The 25179-nt window shown below is 37.5% G+C and overlaps 1 protein-coding gene and 1 pseudogene across 4 annotated transcripts in view; one reads left to right on the forward strand and one right to left on the reverse strand.

Annotated features, from left to right (window-relative positions):
- The window catches only part of EPHA7 (EPH receptor A7), a 213485-nt gene that overhangs the window by 114733 nt on the left and 73573 nt on the right, over positions 1-25179 (forward strand). The gene's annotated exons all lie outside the window — the stretch shown is intronic.
- Positions 23955-24692, reverse strand: LOC102191615 (annotated as a pseudogene).

Consider the following 25179-nt stretch of genomic DNA (forward strand, 5'->3'; position numbering starts at 1 on the left):
TGGCCAAAGTATTGGAGCTTCAGCTTGAGCATCAGCCTTCCAATGAATATTCAGGGTTGATTTCCTTTAGGATTGACTGGTTTGACCTGTTTGCTGGCCAAATGACTCTCAAGTCTTCTCTAGTACCACAATTTGAAAGCATCAGTTCTTTGGCACTCAGTTTTCTTTATGGTCCAACTGTCACATCTATACATGACTACTGGAAAAACCATAGCTTTGACTATATGTACCTTTGTCAACAAAGTGATGTATCTACTTTTTAACACACTGTGTTTGCCATAGCTTTTCTTTCAAGGAGCAAGTGTCTTTTAATTTTGTGGCTGCAGTCACTGTCGGCAGTGATCATGGAATCCAAGAAAATAAAATCTGTCACTGTTTCCACTTTTTTTTTCATCTATTTGCCAGGAAGTGATGGGACCAGATGCCAAATCTTACTTTTATTAATGTTGAGTTTCAAGCCAGCTTTTTAACTCTCCTTCTTCACCCTCATCAAGAGGCTCTTTAGTTACTCTTGGCTTTCTGCCATTAGTGTGGTATCATCTACATAGCAGAAGTTGTTGATATTTCTCCAGGAAATCTTGATTCCAGGTTGTGATTCATCCAGCCTGGCATTTCACCTGGTGTACTCTGCATGTAAGTTAAATAAGCAGGGTGACAATATATAGCCTTGATGTACTCCTTTCCCATTTTTCGACCAGTTCATTGTTCCATGTTGGGTCCTGTTCTTTCTTGACCTACATACAGGTTTCTCAGGAGACAGGTAAAGTGGACTGGTATTCCCATCTCTTTAAGAATTTTCCACAGTTTGTTGTGATCCACACAAAGACTTTAGTGTAATCAATAAAGCAGAAGTAGATGTTTTCCTGGAATTCCCTTGCTTTTTCTGTGATCCAGTGAATGTTGGCAATGGATCTCTGGTTCCTCTGCCTTTTCTAAATCCATCTTGTCCATCTGGAAGTTCTAGATTCATGTACTGCAGAAGCCTAGCTTGAAGGACTTTGAGTATAATCTTATTAGCATGCAAAATGAGCACAACTGTATGGTAGTTGGTACATTCTTTAGTGTTGCCCTTCTTTGAGACTGCTTCACCCTCCAGGATGTCTGGCTGAGTGAGCACAGCATTGTGGTTATCCAGGTCATTAAGATCTTTTTTGTATATTCTCTTGTGTATTCTTGCCACCTGTTCTTAATCTCTTCTACTTCTGTTAGGTCCTTGCTATTTCTGTTCTTTATTGTGCCCATCTTTGCATGAAATGTTCCCTTGGTATCTCCAATTTTCTTGATGAGATCTCTAGTCATTTCCATTCTGTTGTTTTCCTGTTTCTTTGCATTGTTCCCTTAAGAAGGCTTTCTTTTTTCTCCTTGCTATTTTCTGGAACTCTGCATTCATTTGGGTATATCTTTCCCTTTTTCACTTGCCTTTCACTTACCTTCTTTTCACAGCTATTTGTAAGGCTTCCTCAGACAAGCACTTCGCCTTCCTGAATTTCTTTTTCTTTGGTTGATTTTTATCACCATCTCCTGTACAGTATTACCAACCTCTGTCCATAGTTCTTGAGGCACTCTGTCTATCAGATCTAATCACTTGAATCTATTCATCACCTGTGCTGTATAAACATAACGGATTTGATTTAGGTCATATCCGAATGGCCTAGTGTTTTTCCTTATTTTCTTCAATTAAAGCCTGAATTTTGCTATAAGGAGATCACAATCTGAGCCACAGTGAGCTCCTGGTCTTGTTTTTGCTGACTGTATAGAGTTTCTCCATCTTCAACTGCAAAGAATATAATCAGTCTAATTACAGTATTGACCATCTGGTGATATCCATGTGTAGAGTCTTCTCTTGTGTTGTTGGAAGAGGTGTGTGCTAGGACCAGTGCATTCTCTTGGCAAAACTCTTGTTAGCCTTTGCCCTTCTTTTTGTACTCCAAGGCCAAACTTGCCTGTTTCTCCAGGTAATTCTTGACTTCCTATTTTTGCATTCAAATCCCCTATGATGATAAGGACATCTCTTTTGGTGTTAGTTCTGGAAGGTTTTGGGCTTTTCTGGTGGTGCAGATGGTAAAGAATCTGCCTGCAATGTGGAAGACCCACATTTGATCTCTGGGTCAGGAAGATCCCCTGGAAAAGGGGATGGCAACTCACTCCGGTATTCTTGCCTGCAGAATCCCATGGGCAGAGGAGCCTTGTGGGCTATAGTCCATGAGGTCCCAAAGAGTCAGAGGTAACTGAGTGACTAACACTTTCACCTTCACTGGAAGGTTTTATAAGTCTGCATAGAACCATTCAGCTTCAGCTTCTTTGGCATTAGTGGTTGGGGCATAGACTTGGATTACTGTGACACTGAATGATTTGCCTTGGAAATAACCTGAAATCATCCTGTCATTTTTGACATTTCACCAAAGCACTATATTTCAGACTCTTTTGTTGACAACTGTATTTCTTGTAATGGATTTTTGCCCGCAGTAGTAGATATAATGGTCATCTTAATTTAATTTGGCCATTTCCTCCATTTTAATTCATTGATTACTAAAATGTCCGTGTTTACTCTTGCCATCTCTTGCTTGACCACATCCACTTTACCTTGATTCATGGACCTACCATTCCAGGTTCCTATGCAACATTTTTCTTTACAGCATCATACTTTACTTTCAGCACCCGGCTCATCCACAACTGGGCCTCGTTTCCGCTTTGGCCCAGCCTCTTCATTCTTTCTGGAGCTATTTCTCTGCTCTTCTCCTTAGCATATTGGACACATACTGACCTGGGGGGCTCATCTTCAGGTGTAATAACTTTTTGCCTTTCCATACTGTTCATGGGATCCTCAAGGAAAGAGTACTGGGAGCGGTTTGCCATTCCCTTCTCCAGCATACCGTTTTGTCAGAACTCTCCGACATGACCCATCCATTTGGTGACCCTACATGGCATGACTCCTACCTTCACTGACTTATACAAAGCTGTGAATCATGAGATCATTTTGGTTAGCTTCCTGTGATTGTGGTTTTCATTCTGAAGCCTGTGAGATTGTAGTACTTGCTTCTTCTCTGTGTCCTCTGATGAATGAGGATAAGTGGCCTGTGCAAGGTTCTTGATAGGAGGGACTAACTGTGGGGAAAAGTAGGTGGGGAAAATTAGTCTTGCTCTGGATGCAGAGCCATGCTCTGTAACTCTTTACTCCAATTGTATGGTGATAGGTGGGGCTGTGTTCCCTCCCAGTTAGTTGTTTCGCCTGAAGTAACCCAGTTCTGGCTTGTACAGGCTCTCTGGTAGGGCTAATGGTGACCTCCAAGGGTCTTATTGTTAACACACAGCTCCCAGGACTGCTGCTACCAATGCCACTGTCCCCTCAGCAGGCCACTTGTCCATTCACACCTCTGCAGGAGACCTGCAGACACTCACAGGCAGATCTAACTCAGTCTCTTGTGGGGTCAGTGCTCCTTTCCCCTGTGTCCTTGTGCAGACAAGCTTTTGTTTGTGCCCTCCATGAATCTCTGTTTTCCCCAGTCTATGATCAAATCCTGCTGGCCTTCAAAATCAGATTCCCTGGGGATTCCCAGTCCCTTTGCCAGATGCCCAGGTTGGGAAGTCTGATGTGGGGCCTAGTACCTTCACAACAGTGTGAGAACTTCTTTGGTAGTATTGTTCCCAAGTTTGTGGTTCACCCACCCAGTGGGTGTGGGATTTGATTTTAAAGTGATTACACCCCTCCTACCATCCCATTATGGCTTCTCCTTTGTCCTTGGCTGTGAGGTATCTTATTTTGGTGGGTTTTAATGTCTTCCTATTGTTGATTGTTTAGCAACTAGTTGTAATTTTGATTTTCTCTCAGGAGAATATGAATGCATGTCCTTCTACTCTGCCATCTTGATGCTGATGAAGCTCTTATTAGACTAGAAAAGTTTTCATAGGGCCACTCAACCATAAGCTTAACATACTTAGTAGTAAAGGAGAGGAGCTGTGGGCCTGGGTAGTACACCACAGCAGATATGGCAGCCTGCTAACCACAGTCTAGCCCTGGCCACTTTAACCATCTAAGTAATCTAATAACTGTTTTCAAAGTATTCGCTTATCATATAGACCCTTCACCAGAAATGCCTACTTTCCACCTCTACAAATCCAAATTCTATCCATCCTTAAAGACTTCCTCAAGCCTCCCTTTTTCTATGACTCTTTATGGACCATACCCTCAGCCACTCTCATATATTTGTATGTATGTATATATATATGTAATCAAACAACAGTGTATTGATGTTGCCCATTCTTAGATTCACAAAATTTTGTTCCCAAACTTCATGTCAGGTACTTGTTCCAAGTGCAGACACTGGTACCTGAACTTCGGAAGTCCTGATTCTGTAGGTAACTGGGTTGGAGCCTAGTCATGTTCCTGTTTAACATATGCAGCCGATTCTTTATAATTTAAATACATATGCCAGATATTTCTATAGCAGGTTGAGATATACTGATTTAAAAGAGAGACATATAAATGCAAATTTGATATCTTCTTCAGGTGTAAGTTGTGTCTTTGTAAACCTTCTTCATAGGGCTTAGGACAAGTAAGCAAAGCAACTGCTATTTTATTTATAAATTATTAGATGAGAATAAAATACATACAAATATACAAATTCTTTTGTAAACGTGAGACATTTTATGAGTGACATTATGTTTCAACTAATCAAAATTATTCTGGAAAACTTCTGACTTGGTAAGCTCCCACAGTCCTGTATTTCAGCATTTTAATGCTGCCTTAGGACTTGGCTAATTGTGTTGGGCCATCTTGTCTCTAAAGCATTAAGTACTAGTAAAGCTGTGTAAGCTTTAAATATAATTTTCTAAATTATATTTTCTGACTAATGCTTATGAAATTTCATTTATTATAAAAAATGCAACACATTTTTATTATAAAATATATTTATTTTCCTCAGTTGTAATTGCACATCTGACCTGTGTCTACTATCATCTTTCTAAAACCATGGGAGGGAAAAGTAAGCATTATACTTCCACCAAACCTGATTTTGCTAGCTACATTCTTAAATATATTTACTAAATATGAAAGGGAGTTGTTTTTCTCCCTAGTGAAGTAAAATTGCTCTACAAATCATTTTGTGCTAACGATTGTATTCTTTTAAAATAACCAAGCATATTCAGTCTCTAATCACTTTTCCTATCACTGCAATATAATGTTAATTTTAAAGAATTCTCTTTTGGAATGAAATAACTAATTTACTGAATCTTTATTTGAGTTTTACTTGTGTATCAAAATACTTCCCTAAGCTTTTGTTGAATCTTCAGAATATTCCAACATGCTGAAGCTTCTTAGTATTATAATACAACATTTATTAAAGCACTTAGAAGAAAAATAAAACCAAGCTTGACAGTATAATATTGGATAAAATTTCTTCAGTTTCACAAGAAGGTTAATTAATCAATGAAATGGATCAATGGTTTCTCTTACTTCAATAAGTAACCTATTAATACTAGCACACAATGTGTGTTACAGATTTTACCAGTAGGTCACATCTTTAATTATCTAACATACTTACTTATTGTAACATTTTACCCAATTTTACACACAGTCCATCATCTAAATATCTAGCAAAAATATATTATTAAAAGAGATCCTTATCCTAGAAAATTTATTTTTCAACTTACTACATGAATTGAAAAAAAATGTAAAATGAACTATTTCATTGTATTAATAATTTTATTTTCTATGTGAGTTAATAATTATCAGTTATTGGTTACTAAATAAACTGATTATATATGATATTATAAAAGTATGATAATACTTGATCATTTGATTATTAATATATGCAGTCTCAGGAAATCCTGTTGATTCTATCCTCAACATATTTATATGTTTAGAAAATATGTATGTAGAATCTGACCACTTTCTTCACTTCCATGGCTGTTCAGTTATTCCAGGCCACCAGCATTTCTTATCTGATGACAACAAAACTTACCAACATGTCTCTTCTAACAGTTTTCAACACAGCAAATAGATTCTTTTTAAAGCATATACGATTTTATTCCTCTGCCCAGAAAACTGTCATAACACTCTATCTCACTCAGAGCAAAAGTCCACCAGGCCTTCTGTGCTCTGCTTCCTCCCCACCTCCTTAACCACTCTGGTCTCATCTTCTGTGATTGCCCCCTCACTCACTTATTCCAGCCATGTCAGTTCTGTTGCTGATTCTAAAACACACCAGAAATGCTCCCAACTTTGGACCTTTGTTTGTGGTATTCTCACTACCTTAGAATTATCTTAACCTGGATATCTGTTTGGCTAACTAATTCATCTCCCACAAATCCTTCTTCAGAGCCTACCTTCTCAGTGAGGTCTATTCTGACAACCTATGGAATGTGACAGCTTTTTAATTCTTAGCACCTAACATCCTGACCCTGCTCTGCTGTGCTTAATGTCAGAACACTTTTCACCTTTCATTTTATATAATTTTTTAGTTGTTGATTTATTGTTTGTTTTTCTTCTGGGTAGTGTAAGCTTCAGTGTGGTAGAGATCTTATTCCTGTAACACAAAGAAATGTGTGAACATAGTAAACTCTTAGTAAATATTTGTTAAATTGAATTGAATTGTGACTGTAGTAAGAAAGTGAACTATTAAACACACATTATGTGTTAAATGTGTTACAGATTATTTATGTGTTAAGAATTGAAATATAAATGACAGCAAAGATTGAGAGGTTGAAACACTAGAAAAATTAGCTGTATTGATCAGTAAAGACCACCAGTTTTTCTGTCAGCCACAATAATAGTTTCCTGATTCTAGATTCCAAGAAACTTTAAAAGAATTTTTTTTAAATAAAACTGCTGACAGACAAGGAAGGCCTCATGAAGCTTTAATAGCTAATCTTATTAGAACATCATCAAAATAGACAACAAAGCAAGGAAATAAAAATACAATCCTGTATGGTTTTATCTCCACTATTTCTTAAAAACAATTGTGTTTAAAAGCCGAATTAGCAGAACATAAAATTTTATGATTAAGGACATCTTTTAGATTAAATTAACTTGTCATAACTTAAATTGCATTAATTTTTAGCATTATTTGTCTTTTTCTCATTTTTAATGTAAACTACCTAAGGAATAGAACTGGTCCACAAACCTCCAATGAAATATTGTGAATCAGTGAACTTATTGCCTTCAAAATGACTGATTCAAAATAGTTTCTTCCTACATGTTTCTTTCACTTTCTCACCAAGCAGATGGCAGCATAGTGGCAAGCTATGGAGACATACAGGCCAATTTATTCTGCCATGCACTGAAAACTGTGCTTGAATTTGTAGGCAAAACAAAAGCAAGAGAAAGAAACTGACACTTTTGAGAGCCATATTATATACCAAGCACTATGTTAGTGTTTTCACATATGTATGTGTGTGTGTGTGTGTGTGTGTGTGTGTGTGTATATATATATATATATAATTTCATTTAAGAAATCTATGAATTAGCAAGAGAGATATTAGCACATAGGAGTATGATATGTTTTTAAATACATTTTTCTTCTAAGAAGGATAATGCCATAATTGGCTTAGCTCTTCATGAAGCGTACTATTTTGATCAAAAGGAAACAGTAGAGAATTCCAGATTCAGAATGATTATGAAGAAGGTATACAGGTGAGAATAAGAGCTGTGGTTATTGGATAGCTGAAGTTAAGGAGGGTTAAGAGTTCCAGTTCATATTGTAACCTCATTAGATAAAACATTTCATTACTTTCTGTAGCTAATGACTCTCCAAGGGGTTCTTAAGCCAGCTGTGATGACAGCAGGAGCCGGTTTCACATATTGAGGTGCTAGACAGGGTCAAGATGTCTGCTTTCATAACAGCTGAAGGAGTTAGGGGGTGACTTGGGTTGATATGAAGGAAGGACATCACTTACTTGTTTTATTCTTGCAAAGTTAGTTATGCCCAAGCAACTGATATTTGTACATGTCATTCTGTATAACTCTGATAGAGTACAAATGCTTCCAATATTAAGCCTTCATAGGCCAAGACCTTATTAAAAGAAAGTTCATCGTTGGATTAATTGCTTGCTAGGGTTAAAATGGAGTATCCTGAAAAATGTCTGGGAATCAACTATGGTCCATAATTCGTACCTAAAAAGTATCAAACAAGCACAAAGCTGGGTCTTAAATAAATGATCCTCTCAATTTAGTAACCTTCTTTATTGCACACCTTTGTTTCTAGGCTACTACTTTTTATACCATGCATTTCTGGGACATGCCTCCAAGTATCATGCGTGGAAAATGTCAATTTATTTCCACATTCAGTTCAGTCATGTCCGACTCTTTATGACCCTATGGACTGCAGCACGCCAGGCTTCCCTGTCCATTACCAACTCCCGCAGCCTACTCAAACTCATGTCCATCATGTCAGTGATAGCATCCAACCATCTTATCCTCTGTTGTCCCCTTCTCCTCCCACCTTCAATCTTTCCCAGCATCATGGTCTTTTCTAATGAGTCAGTTCTTCACATCAGGTGGCAAAAGTATTGGAGTTTCAGCTTCAGCATCAGTCCTTCCAATGAATATTCAGGACTGATTTCCTTTAGGATGGACTGGTTAAATCTCCTTGCAGTCCAAGGGACTCTCAAGAGTCTTCTCCAACACCAGTTCAAAACCATCAATTCTTTGGTGCTCAGCTTTCTTAATAGTCCAAGTCTCACATCCATGACTACTGGAAAAACCATAGCTTTGACTAGATAGATGTTGTTGCTAAAGGAATGTTTCTGCTTTTTAATAAGCTGTCTAGATTGGTCATAGCTTTTCTTACAAGGAGTGAGCGTCTTTAAATTTCTTGGCTGCAGTCACCATCTGCAGAGATTTTGGAGCCCAAAAAAATAAAGTCTGACACTGTTTCCATTGTTTCCCCATCTATTTGCCATGAAGTGATGGAACCAGATGCCATGATCTTAGTTTTCTGAATGTTGAGTTTTGAGCCAACTTTTTCACTCTCCTCTTTCACTTTCATCAAGAGGCTCTTTAGTTCTACTTTGCTTTCTGCCAAAAGGGTGGTGTCATCTGCATATCTGAGGTTATTGATATTTTCTCCTGGCAATCTTGATTCCAGCTTGTGCTTCCTCCAGCCCAGGATTTCTCATGATGTACTCTGCATATAAGTTAAATAAGCCTTGCATATAAGTTATATACTTATATATTCTCTGCATATAAGTTATACAGCCTTGACGTACTCCTTTTCCTATTTGGAACCAGTCTGTTGTTCCATGTCCAGTCCTAACTGTTGCTTCTTGACCTGCATACAGATTTCTCAAGAGGCAGTTCAGGTGGTCTGGTATTCCCATCTCTTTAAGAATTTTACACAGTTTCTTGTGTTGCACACTGTCAAAGACTTTGGCGTAGTCAATAAAGCAAAAGTAGATGTTTTTCTGGAACTCTCTTCCTCTTTCAATAATCCAGTAGATGTTGGCAATTTGATCTCTGGTTCCTCTGCCTTTTCTAAATCCAGCTTAAACATCTGGAAGTTCATGGATCACATACTGTTGAAACCTGGCTAGGAGAATTTTGAGTATTACTTTACTAGTGTGTGATGTGAGTGAAATTGTGTGATAGTTTAAACATTGTTTGACATTGCCTTTCTTTGGGATTGGAATGAAAACTGACCTTTTCCAGCCCTGTGGCCACTGCTGAGTTTTCCAAATTTGCTGGCATATTGAGTGCAGCACATTCACAGCATCATCTTTTAGAATTTAAAATAGCTCAACTGGATCCCATCACCTCCACTGGCTTTGTTTGTAGTGACACTTAAGGCCCACTTGACTTCACATTCCAGGATATCTGGCTCTAGGTGAGTGATCACACCATCGTGGTTATCTGGGTCATGAAGATCTTTTTCATACAGTTCTTCTATGTATTCTTGCCACCTCTTAATATCATCTGCTTCTGTTAGTTTCAATACCACTTCTGTCCTTTATCGAGCCCATCTTTGCATGAAAATGTTCCCTTGGTATCTCTAATTTTCTTGAAGAGATCTCTAGTCTTTCCCATTCTGTTGTTTTCCTCTATTTCTTTGCATTGATTGCTGAGGAAGGCTTTCTTATCTCTCCTTGCCATTCTTTGGAAGTCTTCATTCACTTGTGTATATCTTTTCTGTTCTCCTTTACCTTTAGCTTCTCTTCTTTTCTCAGCTATTTGTAAGACCTTGTCAGACAACCATTTTGCCTTTTTTGCATTTCTTTTTCTTGGATATGTTCTTGATCACTGCCTCCTGTACAATGTCATGAACCTCCATCCATAGTCCTTTAAGCACTTTGTCTATCAGATCTAATCCCTTGAATCTATTTCTCACTTCTATTGTATAATCATAAGGGATTTGATTTAGGACATACCTGAATGGTCTAGTGGTTTTCCCTACTTTCTTCAGTTTAAGTCTGAATTTGGCAATAAGGACTTCATGACCTGAGGCACAATAAGCTCCCAGTCTTGTTTTTGCTGACAGTATAGAGCTTCTCCATCTTTGGCTGCAAAGAATATAACCAATCTGATTTCGGTATTGACCATCTGGTGATGTCCATGTGTCGAGTCTTCTCTTGTGTTGTTGGAACAGGATTGCTATGACCAATGCATTCTCTTGGCTAAACTCTCTTAGCCTTTGACCTGCTTTCTTTTGTACTCCATAGCCAAATTTGCCTGTTACTCTAGGTACCTCTTGACACCCTACTTTTGGGTTCCATTCCCTATAATGAAGAGGACATCATTTTGGGGTGTTAATTCTAGGAAGTCTTGTAGGTCTTGATAGAACCATTCAACTTCAGCTTCTTCAGCATTACTGGTTGGAACATAGACCTGGATTACTGTGCTATTGAATGATTTTCCTTGGAAATGAACAGAGATCATTCTGTCATTTTTGAGACTGCATGCAAGTACTGCATTTCAGACTCTTTTGTTGATTATGATGGCTACTCCATTTCTTCTAAGGGATTCTTGCCCACAGTAGTAGATATAATCACCATCTGAGTTAAATTCACCCATTCTAGTCCATTTTAGTTCACTGATGCCTAAATTGTTGATGTTCACTCTTTCCATCTCCTGTGTGACCACTTCCAATTTACCTTGATCATGGACCTAACATTCCAGGTTCCTATGCAATATTGCTCTTTTCAGTATTGGACTTTACTGCTATCACCTGTAACATCCACAGCTGGGTGTTATTTTTGCTTTGGCTCTGTCTCTTCATTCTTTCTGGAGTTACTTCCTCACTCTTCTCCAGTAGCAACTACCGACCTGGGGAGTTCATCTTTCAGCATCATACATACCTTTTTGCCTTTTCATACTATTCATGGGATTCTCAAGGCAAGAATACTGAAGTGGTTTGCCATTCTCTTCTCCAGTGGACTGTGTTTTGTGAGAACTCTCTGCCATGACCCATCCATCTTGGGTGGCCCTACATGGCATGCCTCATAGTTTCATTGAGATAAACAAGGCTGTGGTCCATATGATCAGTTTGATTAGTTTTCTGTGATTGTGGTTTTCATTCTGTCTGCCCTCTGATGGATAAGGATAAGAGCTTATGGAAGCCTCCTGATGGGAGAGACTGACTGAGGGGGAAACTGGGTCTTGTTTTGATTGGTTGGACCATGTTCAGTAAATCTTTAATCCAATTTTCTTCTGATGGTCTGTGCTGTGTTCCTTCCCTCTTGCTTGACCTGAGGCCAAACTGTGTTGGAAGTAATGAAGATAATGGCAACCTCCTTCAATATGTCCAATGCAAGCACTATTGCACTCAGTGCCCCTGACCCTGGAGCAGGCTACTGCTGACCCACACCGTTGCCAGAAACATTTCCATATTACCTTATCTAAAATATAATTCAATTAGTAAATCTTCTTTAAATCCCTGTAAAAAAGTCCAAAGCCAGAAGGTTATAGGTTTTCTGTAAGATTGTTTTATAGCTATACAGGGGAACATACAACTTACGCAGTAGAGAATAAAGGCCCCAAGGACATCTGCCTTTATACCTGTTTTCATCATAGCATAAAGAAAGGAGAGAAGAGAGGAGATTCAAAGTGTCCAGTATGTTTGGCAAAGATTGGCTTAGGAGAAATGACCCTTAGTTAATACAGCAGGTAGTGTTACAAAATGCACAATATGAAATTTACTACATTCCATCTTGGGCTTCCAAAGTTGTAAAGAATCTGCTTGCCAATACGGGAGAAACAGGAGATGTAGGTTCAATCCCTGGATCAGGAAGATCCCCTGGAGAAGGGAATGACAACCCACTCTAGTATTCTTAACTAGAAGATCCCATGGATAGAAGAGCCTGGCATGCTGCAGTCCATGGAGTCTCAAAGAGTCGGACACAGCTGAACCCTCATGCCTGCACATACATTCCATCTTAAGGTTGTAGTTTAGTATTCTCTTGTCAGGGCTAAGTATTGTTTTCTTTCTGATTTCTAAATGATTTCAATATTTGTTCTTACGCTACATTGCTTACAAATTTAGAAGCCATACCTAACAAATACATCCAGAGAATCTTGAAATCACCTCCATTGGTTTATATAATACAGAAACTCAATAATCAACAAGAAATTTCTGAAAACATATGATTCTGCTTTAGAAGTGAAGTGAAAAAATATATGCCTTAGATTTACTTAGTCATTTTTACCAACTGACATAGAAAATAATTACTTAACTCAGTTAGTACTTTATGTGTTGCTGTTGTTGTTCAGTTATCAGTCCTGTTTTACTCTTTGTGACCCCATGGACTGCAGCACGCCAGGCTTCCCTGTCCTTCACCATCTCCCGGAGCTTGCTCAAACTCATGTCCATTGAGTGGTGATGCCATCCAACCATCTTGCCCTCTGTCATCCTCTTCTCTTCCTGCTTTCAATCTTTCCTGGCATCAGGGTCTTTGCAACTGAGTCAGCTCTCCTCATCAGATGGCCAAAGTATTGGAGTTTCAGCTTCAGCATCAGTCCTTCCAATGAACACCCAGGACTGATCTCCTTTAGGATGGACTGGTTGGATCTCCTTGCAGTCCAAGGGACTCTCAAGAGTCTTCTCCAGCACCACAGTTCAAAAGCATCAATTTTCTGATGCTCAGCTTTCCTTATGGTCCAACTCTCACATCCATACATGACTACTGGAAAAACCATAGCTTTGACTATACAGACGTTTTCTGGCAAAGTAACGTGTCTGCTTTTTTTATATGCTGTAGACTTTTGTCATAGCTATTACACATGTGTAAATTATTAATTTCATATAAAAAAGTGACTTGGGACCTGATAAGTAGTCATTTAAAAGAGAAGATACTATTTAAAACATGCAGATGTTTGCTATTAAATTGTTTCACATATAACCTAAAAATTCTGTAAATGTAATACATACTCAAAGGCAAACTATAGCTTTCAAGGCCTCTAAAGATATCTGTAGTTCCGCGGAGAAAAGCCCTAAATATTTCAAGTTGATTCTCTAAGAGTAACTTCTAATGTTATGAGCTACTTGACACATTCAGGTAATGAGAAACTTATAAGGATTTAGCGTCACATTATTTAGGAAGCTAGAAAGGGTCTGTTGTATTCTTGGTCTGAAATATAGATAATGTGCTGCATATTCATTATTAAATAGAAAAGATTTTTAGAAATCAATTCCTGATAATTCAAAAGCTTAGTGCTGTGTAGTAAAAAGTTGAGCAAAGAAAGACCAGCAGATACTCAATCTGTTGCTATTTAAAAAGTTAGCACCTGTATTCTTTTGAATAATGCTCACCAACATGATTTTAAGGTTGTGTTTCTAGTGCTTGGTATGGTTGTAGGACATGTCTGTAAGTTGGACTTGTTACTCAGTAGATGCATGTTATCATTAATAATTGTGAAGTAAGTTAGGACATATGAGAGAGCTGGGCAGGTCTCCGGAAGTGCCTCTGGCCCTTTGCACTCAGATGTCTTTTTATGCTACATTGTTAAATGTTCCCCAGCTCTAAAATTCTTCACCTACAAAATTGAATCACCATAGCAGTTATTAGGATGTTTACTGTGTCAATTAAATAACTGATAATTAATACTAGACAACATAATAGGAGTAGTGATAATGGGTGTATTATATAGGATTTTTCCCCATATTAAGACTTCTTAAAAATAAAGCAACTTACTCATATAACAGAAACTTCTCAGCATTTTTTGATGTAATTTATTTTTATTCACTGTATTTTACAAATTATGTATTCTATAATAACCTAAATGAGAAAAGAATTTGAAAAAGAATAGATAGACATATATCTATAACTGAATCACTGCTGTACACCTGTAACTAACATATTGTTAATCAACTGTGTTCTAATATAAGAAAAAAATTAAAAATTATCATACTTTAGATATTTCCCTTAATGAAAGGAAATATTTCCTATGAAATATTTGTTTAGCCTCAATGTGAATCCAAAGAGATTGTTTCAATATGACTATTTTTATTACTAATTTTCAAACATTATAAATAGGCTCTATTGTGCATGTTAAGACAGCTGTTGTCAAATGGAACTTATGTTTTATAGAAACCAGACAATGGAATAAGTAAAGGCAGGCAGGAATAAAGTAGTTGAAAGAATAGAAAATAATGGTGAAAAAAGTATAGACTACAATACAGAAGCAGAAGAACTGAGAAGAGAGACTAGAAATATAACATACAACACAGGAAGGATAGAAAACATGAAGAGAAAGGCCATCCCTAAAATGCTCATTTTTTTCTAATGTATTTGCTACCATCTGTGTCTGGCTGCCAATTGGTACTAAGAATGGTGCTGTTGCCTCCAAGTTCCCATTTTCCCAGACTGAAACCATCTTCCTTAGTCTGGTTCTCTTACAGGGCAAGGAAATCTCTGCTTGAATTTTTTTTTAATCATTTTTATTGGAGTAGACGTGGATTCAATGACTAATCCGGAAAGATGCCCTGGAGAAGGAAAGGCAACCCACTCCAATATTCTTGCCTGGGAAATCTCATGGACAGAGGAACCTGACAGGCTCTAGTCCATGAGGTCACAAAGAGTCGGACATGACTTCGTAACTGAACAACATCAATAATATAGTTGCTTTACAATGTTGTGTTAGGTTTTACTGCACAGCAAAGTGGCTCAGCTATATGTGTACATATACTTGGGCTTTCCTGGTGGCTCAGATGGCAAAGAATCTGCCTGCAATATAGGAGACCCAGGTTCGATCCCTGGGTTGGGAAGATCCCCTGGATAAGGGAATGGCAACTCCAGTCTTGCCTGGAGAATTCCATGGGCAGAGGAGCCTGGCAGGCTATGGTCCATGGGGTCACAAAAAGTTGGACACAACTAAAGCAACTGGGCAGAGCACAGCACATAAGTATATGTGGGCTTCACAGGTGGTGCTAGCGGTAAATAACCCACCTGCCAATGCAGGAGACATAAGAAAATACGAGTTTGGTCCCTGAATGAGGAAGATAGCCTGGAGGAGGAAGTGGCAACCCACTCTAGTATTCTTGCATAGAGAATCCCATGGACAGAAGAGCCTGGAGGGCTACAGTCCATGGGGTCACAAACAGTCAGGCATGACTAAAGTGATTTGGTATGCATGTAGCCTGTATGTGTGTGTGTATATATATATGTATGTATACATGTGTATATGTGTGTATATATATTACAGCATATATATATATATATTCACATATATGCATGCATACATCCCTCTTTTGGATTTCCTTCCCATTTAGGCCACCACAGAGCATTCAGTAGAGTTCTCTGAACTATACAGTAGGTTCTCATTAGTTATCTCTTTTATACACAGTCTCAGTAATGTATGTGTGCCAATCCCAATCTCCCAATCCTTCCCGCCTGTTTTTTCCCCTCTTGATGTCCATATGTTTGGTCTCTATTTCTGTGTCTCAATTTCTGCTTTGCAAATAAGATCATCTGTACTATTTCTCCAGATTCCACATATATACATTAATATACTGTATTTGTTTTTCTTATTCTGACTTATTTCACTCTGTATGACAGTCTCTAGGTCCATCCATGTCTGATTTAGGCTTTATACTGCTGTACAACATCTCTTTAATGAATACTTAACTCTGATGATTAATGTCTTTTTTTAATTTTATGTCTTAAAAATGGGAATCATATGAAAAATATCTTGTGTTTGATTTTTCAATCAAAAAAATTAAAGAATACATTTTATTCTGTTTATGTATATATATTAAATTTTATTTTTATATATTTTACGATACCAAATAAGAATCTTTTACTCTATGAGACTCTTATATAACATTTATTGTTTCTGGCTATAAAAGCTACATGTGTTTGTTATGGAGAATAGGAGGTTCAGATATGTACAGCGTTCAAACAGGAAAGGAAATGATCACCAACTGTTAAAGTTTTCCCAAATTGTCATTAATAGTGTTAATTTGATTCTATATTCTACTTTTTCTTTAATATCATATAGTATCATTTCCTTTTGAAATGAAGTATTTCTTAAAAACATTACTTTCAGTGGCTTTATATATTAATATATGGAGAATATTCAATAGATTGTTTTCAAATCTTCACCACTAGTGGTAATCCTTTCCTATTTTTCTAAAGGTATACCTTTTAGCATCTTTTGTTTTTGTTTTTGTTTGTTAACTTTTTATTTTTACTTTATTTTACTTTACAATACTGTATTGGTTTTGCCATACATTGACTATTTAGGATACATTTACAGAAATACGATTAGTTAGTCGAAGATGTTGTAGTTGTTGTTAAATTGTTTTACAAAGGAGTTATTTCAGTGTACAGTCTAACAATATAGGAGAGAACTAATTGTCATCTACTGAAGGGGTTTCCTTTGCTGATTTTCATTCAATTTTCCGTGTCTTCCACAATGAAACTGAAAAGTTACTTGGGGGTTGGAAGGTATAATTTTCTCCATTGAAGCCACAACCAAAATTTATATTAACTTGACTCATGTCATAGGCCAAGTAATTTATTCCAAAACTCAGCACCATGAAAATGCAAATTAACTATAATCATTCATCTCATTGAACACTATTCAAAAACATACCCCTTTTTAGTCTTTTTAAATGTACTTTTTAGCTGCCTGATAAAGCAATAAAGATGTCAAGGACTGTCAACCAACTATAAAGTAACTAAAATGGTTAAAATACACCTCTTAAAAGCTTGCTTCCCATACTCCTGACCTTACTTTATTTGCCTTTTAAAAAGTAAGAACTGAGGGATGTTATTTTCTGATGTAAGTGAAGCTTAAACAAAACATCTATCTACATTGTTTATTTAATTGTGCAACTACTCATATTGATTAACATCAGAAGTTACGTTAATGCTAATTTTACTTCCTAGTCTCTACATAAACAATTATTTTGTTTTTTACTTACGTCTGCTCAAGAATAAACTATCTTATATTTTAATTGTATAGTGATGGGCATCTGGTCCCATCACTTCATGGCAAATAGATGGGGAAACAGTGGCTGACTTTACTTTTCTGGGCTCCAAAGTCACTGCAGATGGTGACTGCAGCCATAAAATTAAAAGACGCTTACTCCTTGGAAGGAAAGTTATGACCAACCTAGATAGCATATTCAAAAGCAGAGACATTACTTTACCAACAAAGGTCCATCTAGTCAAGGCTATGGTTTTTCCAGTGGTCATGTATGGATGTGAGAGTTGGACTGTAAAGAAAGCTGAGCACAGAAGAATTGATGCTTTTGAACTGTGGTGTTGGAGAAGACTCTTGAGAGTCCCTTGCACTGCAAGGAGATCCAACCCCCCCATCCTAAAGGAGATCAGTCCTGGGTGTTGGAAGGACTGATGTTGAAGCTGAAACTCCAATGCTTTGGCCACCTGATGCGAAGAGCCGATTCTTTGGAAAACACCCTGATGCTGGGAAAGACTTAAGGCAGGAGGAGAAGGGGATGACAGAGGATGAGGTGGCTGGATGGCATCACTAATTCAATGGACATGGGTTTGGGTTGACTCCGGGAGTTCGTGATGAACAGGGAGGCCTGGCGTGCTGCGGTTCATGGGGTTGCAAAGAGTCGAACACAACCAAGCAATGACTGAACTGAACTGATAATGATACTTGGGTAGGTTTGTATTCATTTTGTCATATACTTTTGTTTGATTAAATAAATTATATGACTATAATTTATGAAATTTGAAAAATGGATTTTATTTGAATAGCATATATAATAAGAACATCTTTGATTAACCTTATTGGGCACCAGGAATTTTTGGCATTGTTTCAGTATAAGCGATAATTTCTTTACAAGTCATTATTTTATAAATCAATATTACCTTTCAGTTAAAGTTTTATGTGGTGAATGCTGGAAAAAAGTTTTACCTAGAAACATTTATAGTTTTGATGACTACTATGATTTCTTATTATCAGCATTTTATATGGTAAAATATGTGATAGATAACACTTTTTAAAGTGGGCTCTCCTGGTGTCTCAGCTGCTAAAAAGAATCCACCTGCAATACAGGAGACCTGAGTTCGATCCCTGGGTCAGGAAGATCCCCTGGAGAAATGAACGGCTACCCACTCCAGTGTTCTGGCCTGGAGAATTCCATGGACATATAGTTCATGCGATCACAGTAGAGTCGGACATGACTGAGTGACTTTCACTTTATTTCACTTTTTAAAGTAGCCATCATTTCAAACAGAATTACATAAATTAAGGTTATTCCATTTTGTACCCTTCAAGGAAAGGAGATCTCTGAAATTGAAAGATAGTTTAATTATTTATAAAAATTGCCATATTAACTGGGTTTTAAAAATCCACATGTAAATATCAACTAACTATATATTTTATAATCTGAATTAATAGTGCATTGATTCTACTAATTATAGCAGCAAAAAAAAAAAAAGAAAGAAAAAATAAAGTCTTTTTCCTCTTATGTATTGAAATCTGTTCTGTGGTAGCAAGAGCAGGTGTTGAAGGGCTTGTGGGCTCAGCTTATTGAACCCCAGAGAAAAGATTCTAGCATCCTGAGCAAGTGGATGATTAGAGCCTGAGACAGAGTTATCATGTAGCATATCACTCATTAGTGATTAAACCTCAAAAGATTAAAAATGGCCAGCATTTCATGAGATTCAAAGAATCGCTTTCTCTTTGGATAGCTTCAGGTTTCTGTGACTCTGATACTGTTAGCTTATTCTGCTCCAACACATCTCTCCCGCCCTACACCCTTTACTGAGAACACTGCCAGTGGGAGAATTCAGGATAATGTTCTTTCTCTATTCTGAGAGTGCTGACATCCAAACAAAAATGCCCACATCCATATCCATCATAAAGAAATATTAATATTTGAGAACTAAGTAGAAATTATTCACCACTTTCCCTACTTTCAGGTTACCATAGAAGGTGCTTTTGTTATTAGTAAATCTTCCTGGTTTCTTCCAGACTTGAAGTCTGGATGAGAGCTTTCCCTAGAATGAAGAGGACAAGATGGAATTACAGTCCTCAAGGGATAAGCAACACAGTTATAAAGACTGATCTGCATTAACATGTAGCATAAGTGCACACATATTTTACCATATTGTTCTTACTTTTCCACTGTCTGCTAACTGCTTGATCTGAATGCTGTGAAATTTCGTTTGTATGAATCAGACTAAGGGGAGTACAAACAAGCTTGATTCAAATATTGTATACTTTACAGCATGAAACTTAAAAATAATTTTTTAACTTTCATTAAAAACATTCAGCTCCTTAAAACTTTCTATTTTAGAAAGAAAAAAAAATGGTGAGGTTAAGTACCATTCCTTCCATAATCACTATTTGGCATGGTATTGTGGGTGTAATTTAGTCCAGACAGAGCTGAAAGAAAGAGGGTGAAGTCATTCAGTCATGTCTGACTCTTTTTGTGACCCTATGGACTACAGCCTACCAGGCTCCTCCATCCATAGGATTTTCTAGGCAAGAATACTGGAGCGGGTTGCCAATTCCTTCTCCAAGGGATCTTCCCGCCTCAGGGATCAAACCTGGGTCTCCCACATTGTAGGCAGACTCTTTACCATCTAGCCACCAGGGAAGCAGAGCTGAAAGTGATAGGAAAAAAACAGTGACTTAAAATTTGTTATCAGAGTTAGAACAATTCATTCATTAGCGGAATAGATTTAAAGTTTATTGTTTTCATTTTTCTATTATATGGAATAGAGATTGTTTTAACTGGGAATTGTGTTTATGTTTGTCATCATGACTATACAGTGGAAGTGAGAAATAGATTTAAGGGACTAGATCTCATCGACAGAGTGCCTGATGAACTATGGATGGAGGTTCGTGACATTGTACAGGAGAGAGGGATCAAGACCATCCCTGAGAAAAAGAAACGCAAAAAAAGCAAAATGGCTATCTGAGGAGGCCTTACAAATAGCTGTGAAAAGAACAGAAGTGAAAAGCAAAGGAGAAAAGGAAAGATATACCATTTGAATGCAGAGTTCCAAAGAATAGAAAGGAGAGATAAGAAAGTGTTCCTCAGCCATCAATGTAAAGAAATAGAGGAAAACAATAGAATGTGAAAGAGTAGAGATCTCTTCAAGAAAATTAGAGATACCAAGGGAACATTTCATGCAAAGATAAGCTCAATAAAGGACAGAAATGGTATGGACCTAACAGAAGCAGAAGATATTAAGATAGGTGGCAAGAATACACAGGACTGTACAAAAACGATCTTCACAACCCAGATGATCACAATGGTATGATCATTCATGCTCACCTAGAGCCAGATATCCTGGAATGTGAGGTCAAGTGGGCCTTAGAAAGCATCACTACGAACAAAGCTAGTGAAGGTGATGGAATTCCAGTGGAGCTATTTCAAATCCTAAAAGATGATGCTGTGAACATGCTACACTCAATATGCCAGCAAATTTGGAAAACTCAGCAGTGGCCACAGGACTGGAAAAGGTCAGTTTTCATTCCAATCCAGAAGAAAAGCAATGCCAAAGAATGCTCAAATTACTGTACAACTGCACTCATCTCACATGCTAGTAAAGTAATGCTCAAAATTCTCCAAGCCAGGCTTCAGCAATACGTGAACTGTGAACTTCCAGATGTTCAAGCTGGTTTTAGAAAACGCAGAGGAACCAGAGATCAAATTGCCAACATCCGTTGGATCATTGAAAAAGCAAGAGAGTTCCAGAAAAACATCTATTTCTGCTTTATTGACTATGCCAAAGCCTTTGACTGTGCGGATCACAAGAAACTGTGGAAAATTCTGTAAGAGATGGGAATACCAGACCACCTGACCTGCCTGTTGAGAAACCTATATGCAGGTCAGGAAGAAACAGTTAGAACTAGACATGGAGTGACAGACTGGTTCCAAATAGGAAAAGAAGTACATCAAGACTGTATATTGTCACCCTGCTTATTTAACTTCTATGCAGAGTACATCATGAGAAACCTGGGTTGGAAGAAGCACAAGCTGGAATCAAGATTGCCAGGAGAAATATCAGTAACTTCATATATACAGATGACACCACCCTTATGGCAGAAAGTGAAGAGGAACTAAAGAGCCTCTTAATGAAAGTGAAAGAGGAGAGTGAAAAAGTTGGCTTAAAGGTCAACGTTCAGAAAACTAAGATCATGGCATCCAGTCCCATCACTTCATGGCAAATAGAAGGGGAAACAGTGGGAACAGTGGCTGACTTTATTTTTCTGGACTCCAAAATCACTGTAGATGGTGATTGCAGCCATGAAATTAAAAGACACTTACTCCTTGGAAGGAAAGTTATGACCAACCTAGGTAGCATATTCAAAAGCAGAGACATTACTTTACCAACAAAGGTCCATCTAGTCAAGGCTATGGATTTTCCAGTGGTCATGTATGGATGTGGGAGTTGAACTATAAAAAAAGCTGAGCACTGAAGAATTGATGCTTTTGAACTATGGTGTTGGGAGAAGATTCTTGAGAGTCCCTTGCACTGCAAGGAGATCCAACCAGCCCATCCTAAAGGAGATCAGTCCTGGGTGTTCATTGGAAGGACTGATGTTAAAGGTGAAACTCCAATACTTTGGCCACCTGATGCAAAGAGCTGACTCATTGGAAAAGACCCTGATGCTGGGAAAGATTGAAGGCAGGAGGAGAAAGGGACGACAGAAGATGAGAAGGCTGGATGGCATCACTGACTCAATGGAAATGGGTTCAGGTAGACTCTGGGAGTTGGTGATGGACAGGGAGCCCTGGCATGCTGCGGTTCATGGGTCACAAAGAGTCGGACATGACTGAGTGACTGAATTGAACTTATCATCATGGTGAATTTTTTTTCTATACTACATATTTCACAGTGGTTTGTTTTCTAACATGGAAAATACAGAGAATTATAACATTTGGTTGGTACAATGTAGTGTCATCAAGTATTTTCTTTGTAAGGAGATACAATTTAGATAGGCTTGATAATTTATAGTCCAATTTAATTTTTCTATCAGTTTCACTAAATTCCTGTGTTCAAATATATTATTTATCATTATGCTTACAAAGCATATACTATATTATTCTGTTAAGGTTAAATTGAGATATGAGCAGTTCTAAGCACATTGATGCACTATGATATTTTCTGTTAAAATAAGTCTCACGAGAGTATGGATATATGTATACATGTAGCTGATTCACATTTTGTACAGCAGAAGTTAACGCATTATTGTAAAACAATTATATTCCAATTAAAATAATAATAATTGCCACAAAAAGAGTTAAATGTTTTGCTTTATTTTTATAGAGAGGCTTTTCATTCCTTCAAGAAGGAATTGATTTCTCTCACCTGTTGAACTAAAACCTAGGATTTCCACTGTTGTTCATAGAATTCTGTTCAACTCTTTTTTTTTTTACATTTTTTTACTTTAAAACATTTTTATTATAAAAGTAATACCAACAAAGGAAAACTAAAATCTTAAAGAAAGACAAAGCCATCCATTTACTGCCCTGCCCTCCTATTATAACCACAGTTAGGAATTTATTTTGTCCTCTTTTTTATTATACACTTGGTGTGTTATTTACAGCCATAGTCATACCCATTCATACACTTTTGTATCTTGCTTTTTTCTTTTTACTAAGCATTTTCTCATCTTTTACAGTATACTCATTTCTAATTTTTAATGGGTACATAACACACCATTCATTACCTTTGTATGTTTATTGACTATTTCCCCAGACCAGGTGTTGGCAAACTATGGCCATGTGTTTGTAAATAAAGTTTTATTGGAATACAGGCATATCCATTCATTTACATACTGTCTACAATTATTTTTATCCTACAAACAGCATAGCTGAGAAGTTGTGAGAAAATCTATATGGCCTGAAAAACCTAAAATAGTCCCTTTCTGGCACTTTCCAGAAAAACTTTTCTGACTCTTGCTTTAACTTTTAAAATACGTTTCTTTCCAACAATTAATTAAGAAAAAGTAGAAAAACTAGGTCTACTGAAGAAAGATGTTTTTAAGGTTCACACTGTCCGCTACCATTAATATCTCTCCTACAATAGTCTAGCTATGATACAGTATGGTGGTAGTAGTAAGAATGGGGAAAAAAAAGGCCCAGTGCTCTTGTAGGTTAACACTTCTCTGGTCCCTATTAATCTAGATATGCAATTTTATACTCTGGATGAGCATATTTTTAATTTTGATTTAAAGTTAACCAAAGAAGAAAGTAACATTAATTGTACCATGAAAACCAATCAAAAGAACACTTTCTACTGGGGATGAAAAAGCAGACTAAAGTAAATTCTCCACTTCTGCAGACGAGCTGTAGTGACCAAAAGGCACAGAGAGAGTTCAGTAAGCGAAAGAGATGGTGGTCTCAAGAATGTCCTATCCTTCTGAACATACCATAGGCATAAACTTGCATATGACTATAATCAAACTGTCTCCAGGTGAGAAAGTTCTAGAGCAACTATCTTACTATTTTTTTTTAAACAAAATAAATTCTTCTATATGGGAAAGTTTTATTCTTCAAAAAAGAAAACTTCTGGAATGGGACCAGCTAAGTCAGCCCTGACTATCTCTGAGATAAAAGATGAACCAGGCTGATGGTTCTTAATCCAGTCTTGTGTGAACAAAGTAAGCATCGGGAAGGATAGGTGTCATCTTCTAAGGGAAATATTCTGAGGATCCGGCAGCATAAATCCATCAGTGAGTTTGTAGTAGAGTCGGACTCCACTATAGCCAAAGTAAACAACATGGGCAAGTCAGGATCACCTTGCAATTTTCGTGATGCCTTCAAGATTTCCCTTATTCTGTTATGGCTGAGGGAAGCACTGATGGGTGTAGGTACCACAGTCTGTAACCCTTCTCCTTCTATCTCAGTACCAAGAAGGCAGATGAGCTGGAGATCTGGTAGTCCCACACAGTTTACTTCATGCCAGCTTTTACTCTCTATGAGGTCCAGGTAGACCAAAAACGCTATATAAACTTGGGTGGCATCTCCTATATCTAATTCCATCATTTCTAAATACTTAGGGTGCGTGCCCATCCAGGCGTCCTCGGGGGCCCACGGGTGGGCGCTGCCGCCGCCGCGACCGTCGCCCGAGCGCACATCGCCGCAGCCCGCGGTCGGCTGGGACTCGCCGCGCTCCTCCATCTCAACTCTTATCCTAACTGGAAATAAACCGGGGGCTGATGCTCTCATGCTTTAGAAAATGCAGTTAGACTTATAGGGAGTCTGTGTTATTTACATATTTCATGAATATGTGAACTGACTTGAGCTGTACACGGAATTTACCTTAGGAATCAGGGAAAGAAAAGGCAACTTATTTAACACTGAGGGTTATTAAACATTAGAATTAATTTCACAGGAAAAGACTACATTCAGTTAAGTATAACATAGGTTAGCTTTAGATCTCTGTTTATATGCCTCTGGTTTTATAATTTTTAAGTTCATAGTTCTGTGCCATCCACACTTTTAGGGTGTTGGATATATCATCAGGAATTACTGTTTACTTTAATTAAATTCATTTGAGTAGTTGAGAAATATACCTAAACCTTTTGGGTACTTTGTAGGAACCTAATACTTAGCTAACTCTGAAGACATTTTTTATATTTTCATTCCCACCAAAGCAAACATTTACAGTTTCATTATCCCATTAAATGAGATGAAATATAAAGTTTTTAATCTCTGGCATGTCAGCAAAATAAAGACTCTTCCAACTGGGATTCCTGGAAGAATTTATGAGAGTAGAGAATTGTAGGCTGCCTCCACAATTCTCTAGTCAAAT

The sequence above is a fragment of the Capra hircus genome, chromosome 9 (genome assembly GCF_001704415.2).
Source record: "Capra hircus breed San Clemente chromosome 9, ASM170441v1, whole genome shotgun sequence".
Classification (NCBI taxonomy): domain Eukaryota; kingdom Metazoa; phylum Chordata; class Mammalia; order Artiodactyla; family Bovidae; genus Capra; species Capra hircus.